This window comes from Podarcis vaucheri (assembly GCF_965113315.1).
Source record: "Podarcis vaucheri genome assembly, chromosome: 9".
Taxonomy (NCBI): Eukaryota; Metazoa; Chordata; class Lepidosauria; order Squamata; family Lacertidae; genus Podarcis; species Podarcis vaucheri.
The window spans coordinates 61917465-61934850 of record NC_138767.1 but is presented as its reverse complement, the minus strand read 5'-3'; the positions used below and the strand labels follow the sequence as shown (position 1 = coordinate 61934850).

The 17386-nt window shown below is 43.6% G+C and overlaps 1 protein-coding gene across 7 annotated transcripts in view; it reads right to left on the bottom strand.

Annotated features, from left to right (window-relative positions):
* The window catches only part of RBM47 (RNA binding motif protein 47), a 93142-nt gene that overhangs the window by 20854 nt on the left and 54902 nt on the right, over positions 1-17386 (bottom strand). The window lies entirely within an intron of this gene.

Below are 17386 nucleotides of genomic sequence, written 5' to 3'. Positions count from 1 at the left end.
TTATCTACCAGGTGTTTGCTGTTTCTGTAGCAAATAAGTACCGTATTTTTCGCTCTATAACACGCACCCGACCATAACACGCGCGTAGTTTTTAGAGGAAAATCCGTAGGCATGCCACCCGTAGGCATTTCCTCCATAACACGCACAGACATTTCCCCTTACTTTCTAGGAGGAAAAAAGTGAGTGTTATGGTGCAAAAATACGGTAATTGACTAGATATAGACAGACAGACAGACAGACAGACAGACAGACAGACAGACAGATACAGACCCTCCAAGTGTCCCTGTTTTCCAGGGGCATCCCTAATTTAGAGAAGCCATCCCGGTTTCTGATTTGATCCCGGAATGTCCCACTTTTCCATAGGATGTCCCTCTTGTCATTGGATAAATTTTGGAAGGTATGGAGTTATCTGACCTCCGAGCTGCCTGAAGGCAATCCTGTACAGCATAGGGACTTCTTTTTTATAAAAAAGTTTAATGTTTATTATGTTGGAAGCTGCCCAGAGTGGCTGGGGCAACCCAGTCATATGTGTGGGGTATAAATAGTAAAATTGTCCTTATGGAATGGGACGTCCCTATTTCCATTAGAGAAATGTAGGACGGTACGTTGATACCATAGTAAAAAGCAAGGGGGAGGGGTGAAACATGATTCACGGCATAAATACGGTCTGTACATAACACTCGGTCCCACAAGCACTTAGGTAAAGCAAACACCACACCTTTTTCAGTCAGTTAAACTGAAAGGCTCTTTGGGGGCTGAATTTGCCAGTTCAGCAAGCTAAAAACAGCCAGCGGGAGCGAGAAAAAGGCTTTTCTCCAGGATATAATGAATTATCAGAGATTCTGTGTCCTCCTACACAAGGTTAAAAGCGAACACAGTAGAAATTACAATCTGACCTCCCTTCTAGTACAAGGAAGTAACAATTCTTCCCAGAAAGTGATCTACCATTTTTTGGCCTCTGCTTCACAATAGCTGATTTTTCAGAAGGCTAGCTTGAAACACGTTCGGGATACTTGCTATAACCATCGGAGGAAACTGGTTTCGTAGGTCACTTCTATGGCAGCTCAGCTACTGGAAGATCTCAGCACGGTAACTATTATGCTCAAATGGGGATCTTTGCTGTGTGGTCCAAAGTTAGCTCCCTCCCCTCAAAAAACGCCCTCACCCTCATGCATTTCGTTATTGCATACGTTGACAAAAATAAGGGCTTTTTTCTTCCTTTGGGGAGACCTGCCGAGTCTTATGTGGTAACATAATACCAACCTTACTGTATGTTTGTGAAACATGGACCACTTATAAACACCGTCTCCAACTCTCGAAAGATTCCATCAACAGTGTCTCTGGAAATTTTTACACATCACTTGGGAAGACAGGCAAACTAATACCAGTATACTGGAAGAAGCAAAGATCACCAGTGTCGAAGCAATGATTCTTCAACATCAACTTTGTTGGTCTGGGTCATGTTGTTCGGAAGCCTGATTATCATCTTCCAAACCAGCTGCTCTACTTTGAACTTAAAAATGGAAAGAGTAATGCTGGTGGTCAACAAAAGAGATTTAAAGACTCAAGGCAAATCTTAGAAAATGTAGTATAAACACCGACAACTGGGAAAACACTGGCCTGCGAGCGCTCCAGTTGGAGAACAGCTTTTACCAAAGGTGTCATGGGCTTGATGCTTGAACTCAGGACAAAAGGGAGAAAGCTAGGAGGAAGGCAAGCTTGGCAAACCCTCACCGTGATCAACTCCCGCCTGGAAACCTTTGTTCCTACTGTGGAAGGATGTGTGGATCCAGAATTGGCCTCCACAGTCACTTATGGACTCACTGTTAAAACCATGTTCATGGAAGACAATCTTACTCAGCTCTGAGTGATCGCCAAAGAAGAAGAAGAAGGTAACGTAATACAATGCAGTTTGCAGAACACATGATGACAGTGAGATTTTAAAGATTCTGGCAGAAGGTACCAGAAGGCACTGGAGTTGAATTCCACAAAAGTCCAAAAGCATCAAGTCTCTTTCATGTTCAGCCCCACACAATTTCTTTTTGCTCTGGTTACCATGAGAGGTCTGCCGTTGACTTCAATAGCATACCCAAGAACATTTATCAATGAAAATAGGGATGTCTTATTCTGTAATAATAATGATGATGTTGGTGATGATAATACTCTGAGCAGCCTCCAATGCATATAAAAACATAATGAAGTTATATAGCGCTGCCTTCAGATGTCTTCCAAAGGTTGTCTAGTTACTTATCTCCTTGGCTCTGGGGTTCACATAACTCCATCCCCTCCACAATTTCTCCAATGAAAATAGGGACATCCGAAAGGAAAAGTGGAACCTTCTGGGATTGAATCAAAAACTGGGATGGCTTCTGTAAATTCGGGATGTCCCTGGAAAAAGGGCACTTGGAGGGTCTGTGAAATATATTCGGAGTCGAGAGTGGATTTCATGCTCTTTATTCAGCTCATAGTGGTGAGGAGGAATGGAAGTTCCCCTAGAACGTCTGCTTTATATACATTATTTACACAATGGGCCCCACATGATCGGCTAATTCTGGGATTCTCCTGTAGGCCAATCAGGTTGCAGATTCACGTCCACCTGGAGCTGGATTGGGTGGCTCCTGTGGACCAATCAGACTGCTGCATTCTGAATCCTATTGTTTTAGGACCAATCAGACTGCTGCATTCTGAATCCTATTGTTCTAGGACCAATCAGACTGCTGCATTTTGGATCCTATTCAACTCAGTACATAACAGTTTGCAATGGTATGTAGACTGTACCCATCATGGAAAGTGCAGGCAACTTTTTATCTGTCCAGGGCTACATTCATTTCGTGGTAACTTGTCAGAGGCCATGTGGTTGTGGTGGGTTGATGAGCCAAAGGCAGCAGTGGCGAAGGGACCTTTTCCCTCTTTCTGCCCCCTCTCTCTGCTACCCACTGACTTCTCTTTTTCCTTTTTTTGCCCAGTGGGATGCAAGAAGCGGGACAGATCACCTTCGCAATAGGTCTGAACTGATAGTATACCCAGGGCAGTATTAGAAACTGTGATATGAAAACTAGGAGCTACATGGCACCTTAAACCTAAGTTATGGGTGCCGCAATGGAATATCTAGGTGCGCTTTTTTAATAACAAGAATACAAAGCTGAAAATGAATGAACTGCAGCTAAAATCATTTTTGCACATGGTCTAGTCCTTCCCCTGCCTACCCCACTGATATTCTTAAGAGGGTCTCTTCTCCAGTCTTCAGAGAGTGGCTGGAAGCTGAGAGGCAGAAAAAGGTCTTCCTTTCATTCCAGCAGTGGCAGTTAAATATTAGGCGCAGTACTGCGTCCAGAGCTCAGAAACTGCTCAAGTGGATGAAATTCCCGGTCGCAAAATCTGCCTAGAACAATGGGAAAACTGACTTGCGAAATTAGGTCAAGGATCACAGGCTACCCACCTGTGTGGCCAAAATAATCCAAATATTATGTTAAGAAAAGCTGAATTCTGCAACCTGTATCCATTACGCAAATTAGTCAAACAACTCAATCGTGTTCAAATATGCTTTTATTGGGATACTTTGTTGTAGTTCACGGGGAGGAGACAAGGAGCTATGCAAGACGTTGAAATCCCAGCAAGCAACTCATGGCATTCCTTCTACTTTCCGAGATTTCGGCAGATTATCCATTAGAAATTGTCTTCACAGCCATAATGAGGAAAGGCTTGTTTGTTTCCAAAGGCAAGATTTTGAGTTGCGCCCTCAATGTCACATTTTGGGGATTCTATTCTTAGAATCCAAAAGAAGACTGACAATTCCTTTCGGATTCTGCAGAACAGGCTTTTACAAAAAAATACATCTCTTTACATAAAGACGTACCTCCCTTTGCAACCTTTTTAATAAATAAGAAGAAGAGTTTGGATTTGATATCCCGCCTTTCACTCCCTTTAATGAGTCTCAAAGCGGCTAACATTCTCCTTTCCCTTCCTCCCCACAACAAACACTCTGTGAGGTGAGTGGGGCTGAGAGACTTCACAGAAGTGTGACTGGCCCAAGGTCACCCAGCAGCTGCATGTGGAGGAGCGGAGATGCGAACCCGGTTCCCCAGATTGCAAGACTACCGCTCTTAACCACTACACCACACTGGCTGCAGCCTTTCAAAATGACACTTCATACAAATGTAGCCATATGACACATTCTGATAAGACTATCTGAAGGTTTATCTCCCTCCTCTGAAATTTTCAAGCGCTTTTTCTTTCTTCCTAAGGTACAACCATCAACCATCGCGACAGAGGTTATTCAGCCGTCTTGATTCTGCAGTCATATTTAGCAAGCTTTTAAATTATGACAGCTATGTGCTTATGTAGAAATTCAGTTTAAAACTATTTTGCTTTTTCAGAAAAATTAAACGTAGATTGTATCAGTGTTTGAAAGTGGGATAGAAAAGCTAGGAGCCAAATGGCTGCTGGGACCTGGGTTGCAGGTGCCAAAACAGAATGTCTAGTCGCCATTTTTTAGGGGGGAGGTGTCTGGAAACACTTTTTATATATTATTTTGATAAGCATGAACTAATATACAATTCACATAAGTGACACATTGTTAATATCACAATTTAAGCAAAAATTGTTACTACATGTTTAATTTGGTGTTTACAATAAAAATACTGGTACCAAACTTCAGTATTCAAAACACTGCTTTCTATTGTTAAACCCCTTAACATATTGCCTACCCTTAAGATATACAGTACTTCCAGGCTTCAAAGCACGCACATTTCAGTAATCCTTTAGCATCAACCAGCCACAAAAAAATGGCACCCAGACTTTTTGAGTCATTCGCTAATGGAGAATCTTTAGGTGCAAAATGTGGCTGGCATCCTGCTAATTCTAAAGCCTGGTTTGTATTATCATATTATGTAGCTAAGGTATTTATCTTATTTTCAGAAACAAATCCCACCTACTTTCAGCAGCCAGAAACACCATAACCAGACACTGGAGAGACCTGTCAGGAGTAAGCATGGACCAATGGTACCAAATAGTATGGGAAACAGCCCTACTAGAAAAATTAACTAATAAACTGAAACTGACACGGGGACAAACAGAAGAAGATGCCTTCACCCCGGTATGGCTCCCCTTTACCACATACACAGCCCAACAGGACAGTGACAATAATCCACCAACAGCATACAAATCAATATGGCTAACCTGATCCAAAACACCCACCCACCCCACTCACACACACATGACAACAAAGACCACCACAGCCAACCACAATTGAACAGCCACACCCTAGGCCAACCCCAACCTCTCTCACCACCAAAGGAACACAAGTGAACAGCACGAGCAACGCTGGCACCAAACCCTACATACATTGAGCATAATAGAAACATCGCCACCCGCCCCCACCCATCTTCCCTCCCTCCACCCCTTTCCCCCCTCCCCATAATGTCTCAACAAATGAAACAGATTTGTAAAAATGTTACATGGAAAAAATACGAGAGACATTACACTTACTTCTGTAAAACAAGAAAATCTTTAATTTAAAAAAACACACCAAGAAAAAAAGAAGAAACAAATCCTACTGAATGGAGCATGACTTTGGGCTCATCCCCTTTTCTCTTTCCCTGCTGCTTTCCTCTTGGGGGGGGGCACTCTTTAGCAATCAAGCAGAGCAAAAGGGAATCTGGGTTTTGTCCAGATTGACATTTGCTCTGATTTCATAGCCAAGAGTGGGTTTTCCCTGGGAAAGGAGCAGGGCAAGGGAAAAACTGCTCAGGCCCGTGCTTTATCGGCACAAGAAAAGTGGAAGTGTGTACGAACTCTTACTTCCAAGGACATAGGAAAGGACTGAGCTGATTACACAGAGAGATAGCTCAGTCAGTACAGCATGAGACTCTTAATCTCAGGGTTATGGGTTCGAATCCCGAACTGGGCAAAATATTGTGCCAAGCAGGGGGTCCGTCAATGGGCTAGCCTCCATGGGAACACTGCCATTGGACCAATCACAACACTTTACCCCCCCAAAAAAATGAATTGAGAGAGAGGCAGAACTGAAAGTAAAGAGAAGTTGGAGTGTTTCAATTTTAACATGAGAGAGCATAAAGCACACCTTCCAAAAATCTTGTGGAAATGTACAAGCACTTTTGACTGATGAAGGTTAAGTTCATACAACAGCCACTTTTTGAAATCTTCAAGGAACATGTTAAGAGTCTGAATGCATTTTAAGGAAATGCTTGATAGTGAAAATTGGATTCCAAAGAACTCTTTCATTTACTTACGAATTTACATCCTATGCCCTTTTAAAATGTGTTTTTTGGGGGAAGCTATTGGGTTGTTGTTTTTATTTTTATTAGGTATTTTGTGGTTTTATTTTTGTGGTTTTATATCTTTATTTTATTCTGTGAACTGCCCTGAGACCCCTGGGTATAGGGCAGTATAATGATGATGATGATGATAATAATAATAATAATAATAATATGTTTTTAATTTTCAAGTGGAAAGTTTTGTTTTGTTTTTTTCTCCAGTATCAGTGCTATTTATTTTTACTCGTTAATGCAGAATACATACTTCTGCTTCCAAAATTGTAACTGAAAACACTGAGAACGCTCGCTGTTTCAGGATACATAGGGCTCTGACTGTTTACTCTTGAGTAACTCTCTATAAGGCGCCCTTGATGTTTGGGACAACAACTCCAATAATCTCTGAGCATTGGAAACGTTGGCTGGTGCAGAAGAGAGTTGGAATGTCCCTAACAATGTCATATCCTCCAGCACCTCTCCGATTAAAATAGGGACATCCTCTCTGAAAGGCAACAGATTCCCCACCCCTGGCCTAGAGGTTTCTAAAATGCTGTTTGGATTCAAGTATTTGAGAATCATGTCCTTAGGCTTAAGGGGGGTTCAGCTCTTCTTTCACTTTAAGTTATATATAGTAAAGAACCAGAGTACAGAAGCAAAAACGGGGACTTATTCCACAATGTTAATAATTCACATCTGGGGGGAAACACTTAGAGTTAGCTCATTAAAAGAGCAACCCAGATGAAGACTGGTGCTGTGGGACAACACCTGCTTCTCGGCCGTTCTCTTAGAAATCAAATGAGGCTTGTCGTCTTCAAAACTACTCAGAGGATCACTGAGCCATCCTAAGACTTCAAGGGCCAAAGAAAACAGCAGCCTCTTTTGATATGCCAGGTGGAAATGAGAGTGCAAGGTAGTATTGCACGGAACCGGGGACAGCACAAAACACATATTTTGCAGGAGGTCAGTGCAATGCAAACATGATTTCATTTCTGCTGTGGTCTGAAGTAGAGCTTTTGAACCACATGCAGCTACTATCTTAAAGGTAAAAGTGTCCTTATTAAAATCTTTTTATATATAATTTTTTGTTTCGTTTTACAATTTAAAATACTCCTTTTACATCCTTAAGATATCAATGACTTCTTTTCTTCTCCTTCCATGGGTCAGACCATAAATCCCTGCATATTTTACAAAAACTATACCATTATTGCATCCATCAAAACTTATTTACGCTGTTGAATTTATCTTAATGCCGCCTACGTTTTCAGCTGTACACAGTTATTTCCCATATATTCAATAAACGTTTTCCAATCTTCTTTAAACGTATGTTCTTCTTGTTCTCTTATTCTATATGTTAAGGCTGCGAGTTGTGCATATTCTGACAACTTAAGCTGCCATTCTTCTTTGGTTGGGACCTCGCTCGTTTTCCATTTTTTGGGCTAACAAAACACGGGCCCTAGTAGTGGCCTATGTATATAACCTTTTTAGACACCCAGGAATTCCCAGGGTCCTTATTAAAATCTTCCACAGAAGCTGCAGGGTTCACTCTTGATAAGATTAGCAGGGAAGCGTTTCTTTTGGTAAGATGTGATCTCAGTACAATGGAAGGAGACAGTACACTGCACTGACTCTGTTAGGTATGCTGTCTAGTTTGTACATCACCTGCTCCTTTTGTTCCTTTAATGGGAGCTTCCCCACCCTGCAAATAGCAACTATGGAACCCCCAGTCCAGACTAAAACTGCAACAGGAGGTAAAGTGTTAAAGGCCCCCCTACAACCCCTGTGAAGGTCCTCCAAGGCCCTCCTGCTGCCTATTTGTGAACGAAAAATACTGTGTTTCAGGGCAAAGGTACACACATACCCACCAAGGGTGCTGGGAAAAACAGTACCCCCAAAATTTTTTTTACATGAGATTGCATTGGTCGTTTTGGACGATGCTATCTCATGCGCTTGCATGCTGCAATCTCTCGTCGAAAAAGTGTTGGCCCCCCCCCAGTGCCACGATCTTGCGCAGCACCCAGAAACACGGGTTTTGGGACACCATGCGAGATCACACACCCCAAAATGTGCTTGGGGGGTAGATCTCAGTGTTGGGACATGGGTGGCGCTGTGGGTTAAACCACAGAGCCTAGGGCTTGCTGATCAGAAGGTCGGCGGTTCGAATCCCCGCGATGGGGTGAGCTCCTGTTGCTTGGTCCCTGCTCCTGCCAACCTAGCAGTTCAAAAGCACGTCAAAGTGCAAGTAGATAAATAGGTACCAATCCGGTGGGAAGGTAAACAGTGCGCTGCTCTGGTTCGCCAGAAGCAGCTTAGTCATGCTGGCCACATGACCCGGAAGCTGTACGCCGGCTCCCTCGGCCAGTAAAGCGAGATGAGCGCGGCAACCCCAGAGTCGGCCACGACTGGACCTATTGGTCAGGGGTCCCTTTACCTTTAGATCTCAGTGTGGGTCATGTGACTCACTCGGGAGAACATCTCGGAAGACGTGCATCCCATTTTTTTAATCTAAGGAAGTTGGGACGATATGCACATGTCGTTGGGCCCTCTTCGCCATACTGCCATAGCCTCAATATCACATGCAGAGCAAGTATGGAAGATGAAGGAAACTTTTTTTTGTTTCAGGAAAGTGTGCTTTAGCAGCTTTCCTGCTCCCCAAAATACCAATGCATCATTTGTTATCTAGGTAAGTATTTGCATTAAAATGGAGAACACAGCGATTCTTCAAACAGCTCTTGTTTATTCACAGGCCAGAACAGAATTGAACTGAAGGGTTCAGCCAGCCTGTTTATAGAGAGCTCCAGTACAGCGCAACTGTAACAACTTTCTGTAACTATCCAATCACTGAATGTCACTTTCAATCCCTTATTTGCATATGTGGACCTGAGTGAAAACTATCTACAGTATCCCCCTGTTGGCCCAGGGTGAGAACTTCAGTACATAACACCTCTTGTGTGTTAATGAAACATCAAGCAGATTTGGGCTGTGAAAATATACTGTATTTACGGTATACCTACCATGTATTTATCATGCATTTTTTATCTTGAGTTATCCTATAGCCTGCAGCATTTTGCTACACAAAACTGCCCTTTGGATCTTACTAATAAACAGCGCCAGCCAAACGTTGATGTTTTCTTGCATGGTTGGCTGATGGTTCTGGTTGCATCTGTGACTCCAGTTACTTATCTTGTTGTCGTTTAGAGATGTGTATCCACTAAAAACCGCTCCTTCCAGCGAGAACACATGTAAGTATACAGTGGTACCTCGGGTTACATACGCTTCAGGTTACATACGCTTCAGGTTACAGACTCTGCTAACCCAGAAATAGTGCTTCAGGTTAAGAACTTTGCTTCAGGATGAGAACAGAAATCGTGCTCCGGCGGCGTGGCGGCAGCAGGAGGCCCCATTAGCTAAAGTGGTGCTTCAGGTTAAGAACAGTTTCAAGTTAAGAACGGACCTCCGGAACAAATTAAGTACTTAGCCCGAGGTACCACTGTATTGCATGAAGAGAAGCCATTTAAGTCCTACAGCTAGAATGAATAAACGTTTGCAGTATCTTTCTCCCTCTCTCAGTTGTGCCATCATTCACATGCACAAATTAACGAAAAGACAACAAACACACTCTTTAAAAAATACACAGATTTTAACAAATGCTTCATCATCTTTTCTTAGGTAACATGGTGCCCAACCTTTGCCCAGTCTAGCGCCTTGCACTATTTACGTAGAAACTTATTCCGTTTTTAATAGGCATAAACCCAATCTATATTCTGAGGAAGGAGTGAGCTGGAAGAGCCTCCTAATGAGATCAGGATGAAATATTAGATATTTACAAGGTCACGTTCTCATTTCTGCAGCTCGTCAGCTGACAAATCAGCTGACAAATCCATTACTAAACCAGGGGAACTAAACATCGGTCTGGGAGGAAGGGAACCTCTCGCTAATCTTCTCAGGACCTTTAAGGTCAGCTCTTGCTTAAACTTTAGCTGAGACGGAGAGAATGCATCAAAAAGAGGGGAGTTAAATTGATTTATAGGCCTGAAACATGCAACTCAAGCACTCTTCCCTTTACCTTTCCCACCCACCATCTACCCCAGTCTTCATGTTGCAGGAGCCACATTTCCAGCAGGGCTTCTGTGCCTTTTCAATAGCTATGCGACCGGCAGAAAATCAGCAAGTGCAAGTTTCTCCCACATATGGGTGCAGTCAGGGCCAGATTTAGGTTTGATGAGGCCCTAAGCTACTGAAGGTAATAGGGCCCTTTCTATGTCCAGCTGTCCTTTGTCAACAACAAATTGTCGCTGTTTTTTGTGTTGAATATATGCTATATGGTAATTTATGGACCTACGCAACACAAAACACTGTTGCTGTAGGTAGGTTTTATTTTATTTGTTTTTTATCTTATATTTTGGAAATCTACATGCAGGGTTTTTTTCCCCTTTATATTTTTTTGCGGGGGCCCAAGAAAGTGGGGCCCTAAGCTATAGCCTGTTTAGCTTATACATAAATCCAGCACTGGGTGCAGTGAAGGGGAAAAGCTCCACCAGGTGAATTCCTGTATTTATTTTTTTACCCAGCCAATAGGGTAAAAGTTAGGCGGTACTAAGACTGCACTTTATTCCATTTTTCTGAGGTTTCCTTACCTGATACTGTTTGCATTTTCACATAGTATAAAAGCCACTTCTGGAAATCTAATAGGTTTATTTTAGTGTTTTTTTTCCAGGGGGGAAATCCACTTTAAACCTTTACACTCAGAAAATTGTGGGAATTTGGCGGTGTTATTTTTCATTCTTATTCTTATCATTATTATTTATTGAGTTTATATACTGACTTATAAGGGACACAGGTGGCGCTGTGGGTTAAACCACAGAGCCTAGGACTTGCTGATCAGAAGGTTGGTGGTTCAAATCCCTATGACGGGGTGAGCTCCCGTAGCTTGGTCCCTGCTCCTGCCAACCTAGCAGCTCAAAAGCACATCAAAGTTCAAGTAGATAAATAGGTACCACTCCAGTGGGAAGGTAAATGGTGTTTCCGTGCACTGCTCTGGTTCTCCAGAAGCGGCTTAGTTATGCTGGCCACATGACCTGTATGCCGGCTCCCTCAGCCAATAAAGCGAGGTGAGCACCGCAACCCCAGAGTCAGCCATGACTGGACCTAACGGTCAGGGGTCCCTTTATCTTTATACTGCCCTATACCCAGAGGTCTCAGGGCGGTTCACAGAAACAGGTTTTCATGATCGTGCCACTCACACAATGAAATTTGGGGTAGTACCCTGACATACAGTTCTTTCCTGCTATTTAAAATTTGACACAACATTGCATTATATTGATCAGAACGCCTCAGGTCCATAACAATGCAGGTAATGCAGTGCAAAAGGAACATTAGAAATCGGGACAGAAGTGCTGGGAAAACCAACAAAACCCCCACATCTGAATGTAAGTTTAGTCAAGAGTAGCAGGACCTTTGGGGGAAAGGGACCACACAATTCTGATCTTATGGAAAGCTAAAGATGAGAGCACTTAATATGGACCTTGGATTTCAGGAAATATGATTTTGATAAGGTCAGAAAATTGCAGACAGATTTCATGGCTAGATATAGCAGTGGCAAAGGGCGCTTGAACTAAATGAGAGTTTGCGAAAGAAAGGCGCAATTGCAGGCAATGCTAATGGGAATGAAAAAGGAGAGACGTCTTTTAAAGTCCATGTTGCGGCACAACAGGCGTGATCACCGATGAACTGACAAAGGAAGGGCAGGTCACTGAGTAACAGGTGTAAGGAAAGCTAAAGTTCAGAATGAGCAGAGACTGGTGAGGGATACCAAAAGCAACAAAAGCGGCTTTTCAGGTACAGTGGTACCTCGGGTTAAGAACTTAATTCGTTCTGGAGGTCTGTTCTAAACCTGAAACTGTTCTTAACCTGAGGTACCACTTTAGCTAATGGGGCCTCCCACTGCCACCGCGCCACCACCACACAATTTCTGTTCTCATCCTGAAGCAAAGTTCTTAACCCAAGGTACTATTTCTGGGTTAGCAGAGTCTGTAACCTGAAGCATCTGTAACCTGAAGCGTCTGTAACCCGAGGTACCACTGTACATTGGAAGCAAGAGGAAGGGAATTCTAGTATGCCCAGTGTTGACCAAGGGTGCTGAAATCTTAACAAGTGACAAAGAGAAAATGGAATTATTCACCTCCCCTTTTGCTCCTGCCTTCTTCCCAAAGGTGAACTGCGTGCAACCTCACATCATAAGGCGAGGAGTGCGGAGGATTCACAACAAGTCCGCTCACCCCTCTTGGTGTGGCGTTGTTGCAGGATGGCAGAGGCTTCACCAGGGCCCCGACGAGGGAACTGGAACAGAGGTGCCCCTCCTGATAGGGCTTAAGCCCCTCCACCTATCAGGAACTGGATCCTAGCCTGCGCCTGGCTTTGGCAAATGGGGATGCAGGCTGGGGACTCGGGCTGTGCCAGGGGGCGGAGCTAATGGAGTAGGTAGGCTTCCCTCAGATCCACCTCTTGCCCATTTAAGCAGCCCACACCTTGGGCATTACCTGTTCACTCCTTTCCCTGCTCACCCACCCTCGGTTTAAGCTGATAGTCAATGACTTTGCTGTGGCTAAAGTGGTCACCATCTTTTAAGGGGCTGGGTAGGAATTTGCCCACTGGGCTAATTGGCACCCAGCCGGTGGTTTTGCCTGCCTCATAGCAATCATCACAACTGGTTGGGCATTGGGGCAATCCTTTGTTTTGGATGGTTGTAGTCTCTGCTTGCCCCTCCAAACGCTGGGGTATCCTGTTAAAGGGATATGGGGGGAATGGCTATGTCTCCATGTCCTGGCAGGGCCAGGGCTGAAGGCACTCCCCCAAACAGCGGTCCCTGCGGGGGTCTCCCTATTTGATGTCAGTCTTAGGAACCCCCGCCTGGATTGACCACGTGTCACTTCTGGTTGGTGGGCCAGAAGTATTTTGATTGCTCCATGCCCAAGCCAAACCTCTTTCATCTGTATTCAATAATGTTGTGGCCTGTTTTGACCCAAAACCAGTCTTATTGGTCTCTTATTTATATGGGTTAGGGCATGGGTAGGCATGTTAAGGCCCAGGGACTGGATCCAGCCCAATCGCCTTCTAAATCCAGCCCACAGACAGTCCGGGAATCAGCGTGTTTTTACATGAGTAGAATGTGTGCTTTTATTTAAAATGCATCTCTGGGTTATTTGTGGGGCATAGGAATTCGTTCATTTTCCCCCCTTCAAAATATAGTCGCCCCCCCTCCCAAGGTCTGAGGGACAGTGGACAGGCCCCCTGCTAAAAAAGTTTGCTGACCCCTGGGTTAGGGTATGGGGAGCCGGAAGCCTGGTCCTGCAAGGACTTGGTTAGGAGATCCCAATCAACATTAAAGAAGTTGAAGTTTTCAAAGCAGATCCATCACATGCCAGGGAGCGAAAGGAATGTTCTGGTCTACTCTAAGGACCTCTGGCTATCATCTTTGAGAATCCCTGGGGGGAAAGGAGTGGCCAATAGTATATTTCAGTGTCCTTCAAAAAGGGGCATCTGGGAAACTGCAGACCGCTCAGTCTAACTTTGATAACAGGGAAGATACCAGAACAAATGTCAAAAAAGGACAGTTTGTAAGTGACTTGATAACAATGCATTGAAGATATATATTTTTATATCAAGCTGGGGGCTAGGCTCCTCCCTACTCTATGATTGTAAAAACAAGTCGTCCCCCACCCCCCAGGTATCTTGGAGGGTCAGGATACAGAAACTCTGACATTAATCTGTATGCTCTGATGGAAGACATGTTAATTGCTTTAGATTTTCTCAATTTTTAGACAATCATAGAACTGTGTGGAAAGGACCCCAAGGGTCATCTAGCCCAACCCTTTAAAATCTCTCTTTTTTTGCACAACGTGGGGTTCAAACCCACAACCCTGAAATGAAGGCTTTCATGCCATTACCAACGGAGCTATCCCGCTGTCCTGCTTTTCACAATGGAAACAACTTTATTTTAGTTAAAAGAACCACAATGATCTGTGGCTCCTTCTGCTCGCATTAGTGTGATGAATGCATAATCTTAAGAACGAAGAAGAAGGAGGAGGAGGAGGAGGAGGAAGGCATATTGGACAACAGCAACAAGCGAAAAAAGATAGACACAACATCTTACAAGGACAGGAAGAAACACCACGGACAGAATAATTACCACACACAGGAAGAACAAGGATATAGTTTGAGTTCCTCACTTGTAGTTCTATAAATTATTTAATGTGTCAACACAAATAGAAGTGTTAAGTTGTGGCTGAACATATCAGACGGCACAGCGATTCTTCAAACAGCTCTTGTTTATTCACAGGCCAGAACAGAACTGAACTGAAGGGTTCAGTCAGCCTGCTTATATAGAGCTCCAGTACACTGTAACTGTAACAATTTTCTAAAACTATCCAATCACTGAACGTCACTTTCGATCCCTTACTTGCATAACTATCTACAGTATCCCCCTGCTGGCCCAGGGTGAGAACTTCAGTACATAACACCAAGTTATTAATATGGCAATTGTTGTGCAAGGGATTATTATTATTATGACTGGAATGTAATTGAAACTAGTAAGAATTTGGAACACAGAAATAAAGAAAATAATCAACCCATCAATTACAGCACGTGGGGGCCACCTAAATTATATAATTCAGTGTTTGAACGACTGGTATTAGTAATTGTATTATAAATTGGTATTGTTATAATGAGGCTATTATTGGATTCTAATTGAAAACTAATAAAAATTATTATAAAAAAATAAATAAATCAGGTAGAACCCTGCAGAAAACAAACTGCACTATAACATGGACATATATGCAGGTATACTCAAAACACATGCCTGGCTGTTCCAGTTATGTCACCACCACCTCATAGCAAGCAGGAGCAAAAGCTGTAGACAAATATCTAATACGGTTAATAGGATACAGTTTGCCTGCTAATCTGTAAGCAAAGGGAATCCACTGAAGGGCACAGTAGGGTCTGTGCAATGGCACAGCAACAGTCCTTGCAATGGCAGCAGCAACAGCCTTTGCAGCCACTGTAATAGTGCCACTGTATTCTGCTCTGGTCAGACCACACCTGGAGTACTGTGTCCAGTTCTGGGCACCACAATTCAAAAAGGACACTGACAAACTGGAACGTGTCCAGAGGAGGGCAACCAAAATGGTCAAGGGCCTGGAAACGATGCCTTATGAGGAACGGCTAAGGGAGCTGGGCATGTTTAGCTTGGAGAAGAGGAGGTTAAGGGGTGATATGATAGCCATGTTCAAATATATAAAAGGATGTCACATAGAGGAGGGAGAAAGGTTGTTTTCTGGTGCTCCGGAGAAGCGGACACGGAGCAATGGATCCAAACTACAAGAAAGAAGATTCCACCTAAACATTAGGAAGAACTTCCTGACAGTAAGAGCTGTTCGACAGTGGAATTTGCTGCCAAGGAGTGTGGTGGAGTCTCCTTCTTTGGAGGTCTTTAAGCAGAGGCTTGACAACCATATGGCAGGAGTGCTCTGATGGTGTTTCCTGCTGGCAGGGGGTTGGACTCGATGACCCTTGTGGTCTCTTCCAACTCTATGATTCTATGATTCTATGATTCTATGATTCTATGATTCTAGCCTTGCCTCCTCCAGCTACCGTTCTTCTGCTCAGGGCGGGCAAACCAGTGAGGGCCAGGACTCGCCTACTGCCCCGAGGTATCATCTCCGAAAAGTGTCTAACAGCAGACACTTGCAAACTGTCAGTACCTCGCGGCAGGGATTTAAGTGCACAATGCAACTTAAACCTTTCTGCTTGTGGATAAAGTTCTGCGGCCCACAAGAGTCCACCACCCATTTCCTTAAAACAAGCAAACGACCGACTCTCTGCAGATAGGAAAGTGACATGGAAAAGTATGAGATGAATGAATAAGAGGAATACATGTAAACACCCAGCAAGTGAATCAGGGTGGATGCTTGGTTGTCATGTAACAGCCCTGCAAACAAGTCGGAAGAGATGCTTGGTAAAGGCTGGATATAACCAAAACTCTGAGCAGGGGGGGTGCAGGGGGGGCCGGCCGCACCAGGCGCAACATCTGGGGGTTAGGGTTAGGGGGCGCAAATCCACGGGTTAGGGGGCGCAAATTACTTGCCTTGCCCCGGGTGCTGACAAACCACGCTACGCCACTGACTCTGAGCAAGCTTTGTGTAAGTTAATCAGGATGAGAGCTCAGCAAATTGGACACCTGGAGGATCCCAGTGATTGCAGAATGGCTACAGCCACCTAAATGCTCATTCTACTGCCAGGCTCAGATTTCATACACCAGTGAAATCTTATTGAATAGCAAGGGTGAACCAATCCCAAGGAAATTCTCTTATATGCAAAGGAGTCCATCCTCAAAGGCTGAACAGGTTTCTTCCTTTCAGTTTGGTAGTTAAACCAGTTCTTTAACACTGTTTCTGGTATTCAATACACCAGCCAGATTAAATCAAATAAACAAGGAATATTCGGTGTTATGTTGGAGGGGATGCCAGGAAACAGGGAATTATGCTCACATGTGGTGGGGGTGTAAATATGTACGTTTTGTGGGGCAAAGGGTGTTTAAGGAGATAACAGGAATCACTGGGTTAAAGCTGACTGAAAGTCCAGAGGTAGCATTATTATCAATTTACAATGGGGTGGAAGGTTTGCAGGCTATGAAGGACTTGCTCACAAATATATTGACAGCTGCACGAGTTATTATAGCTAGGAAGCGGAAGGGGCAAGTGGACTATAAAATGGAAGAATGGTATAAAGAGGTGTGGGATAAATTCACATGCCATTAAGGTAAGACAGGGAATATGCAGGAGAAATGATTTTGAGGAGATATGAAGGGTGTTTGTAGAATTTGTACCGTTAAAACGGAAAGGGCTCAAACCATTGCAAGAGGTGTTGAAATTTTGGGGGACTTCTTATTTTTATTTATTTATGATTATTAGTTTGTCAAAATAACATAATTTTTAAATAATGATCATCATAATCAGCATCATAATAAAGCACTATTATCAGCCTGGGGGGCGGAGATGACACTTTCTAAAAATTGTTCATGCTTCTCTGGCTACTTGGCTATACTGAGAATTGACCTTCCA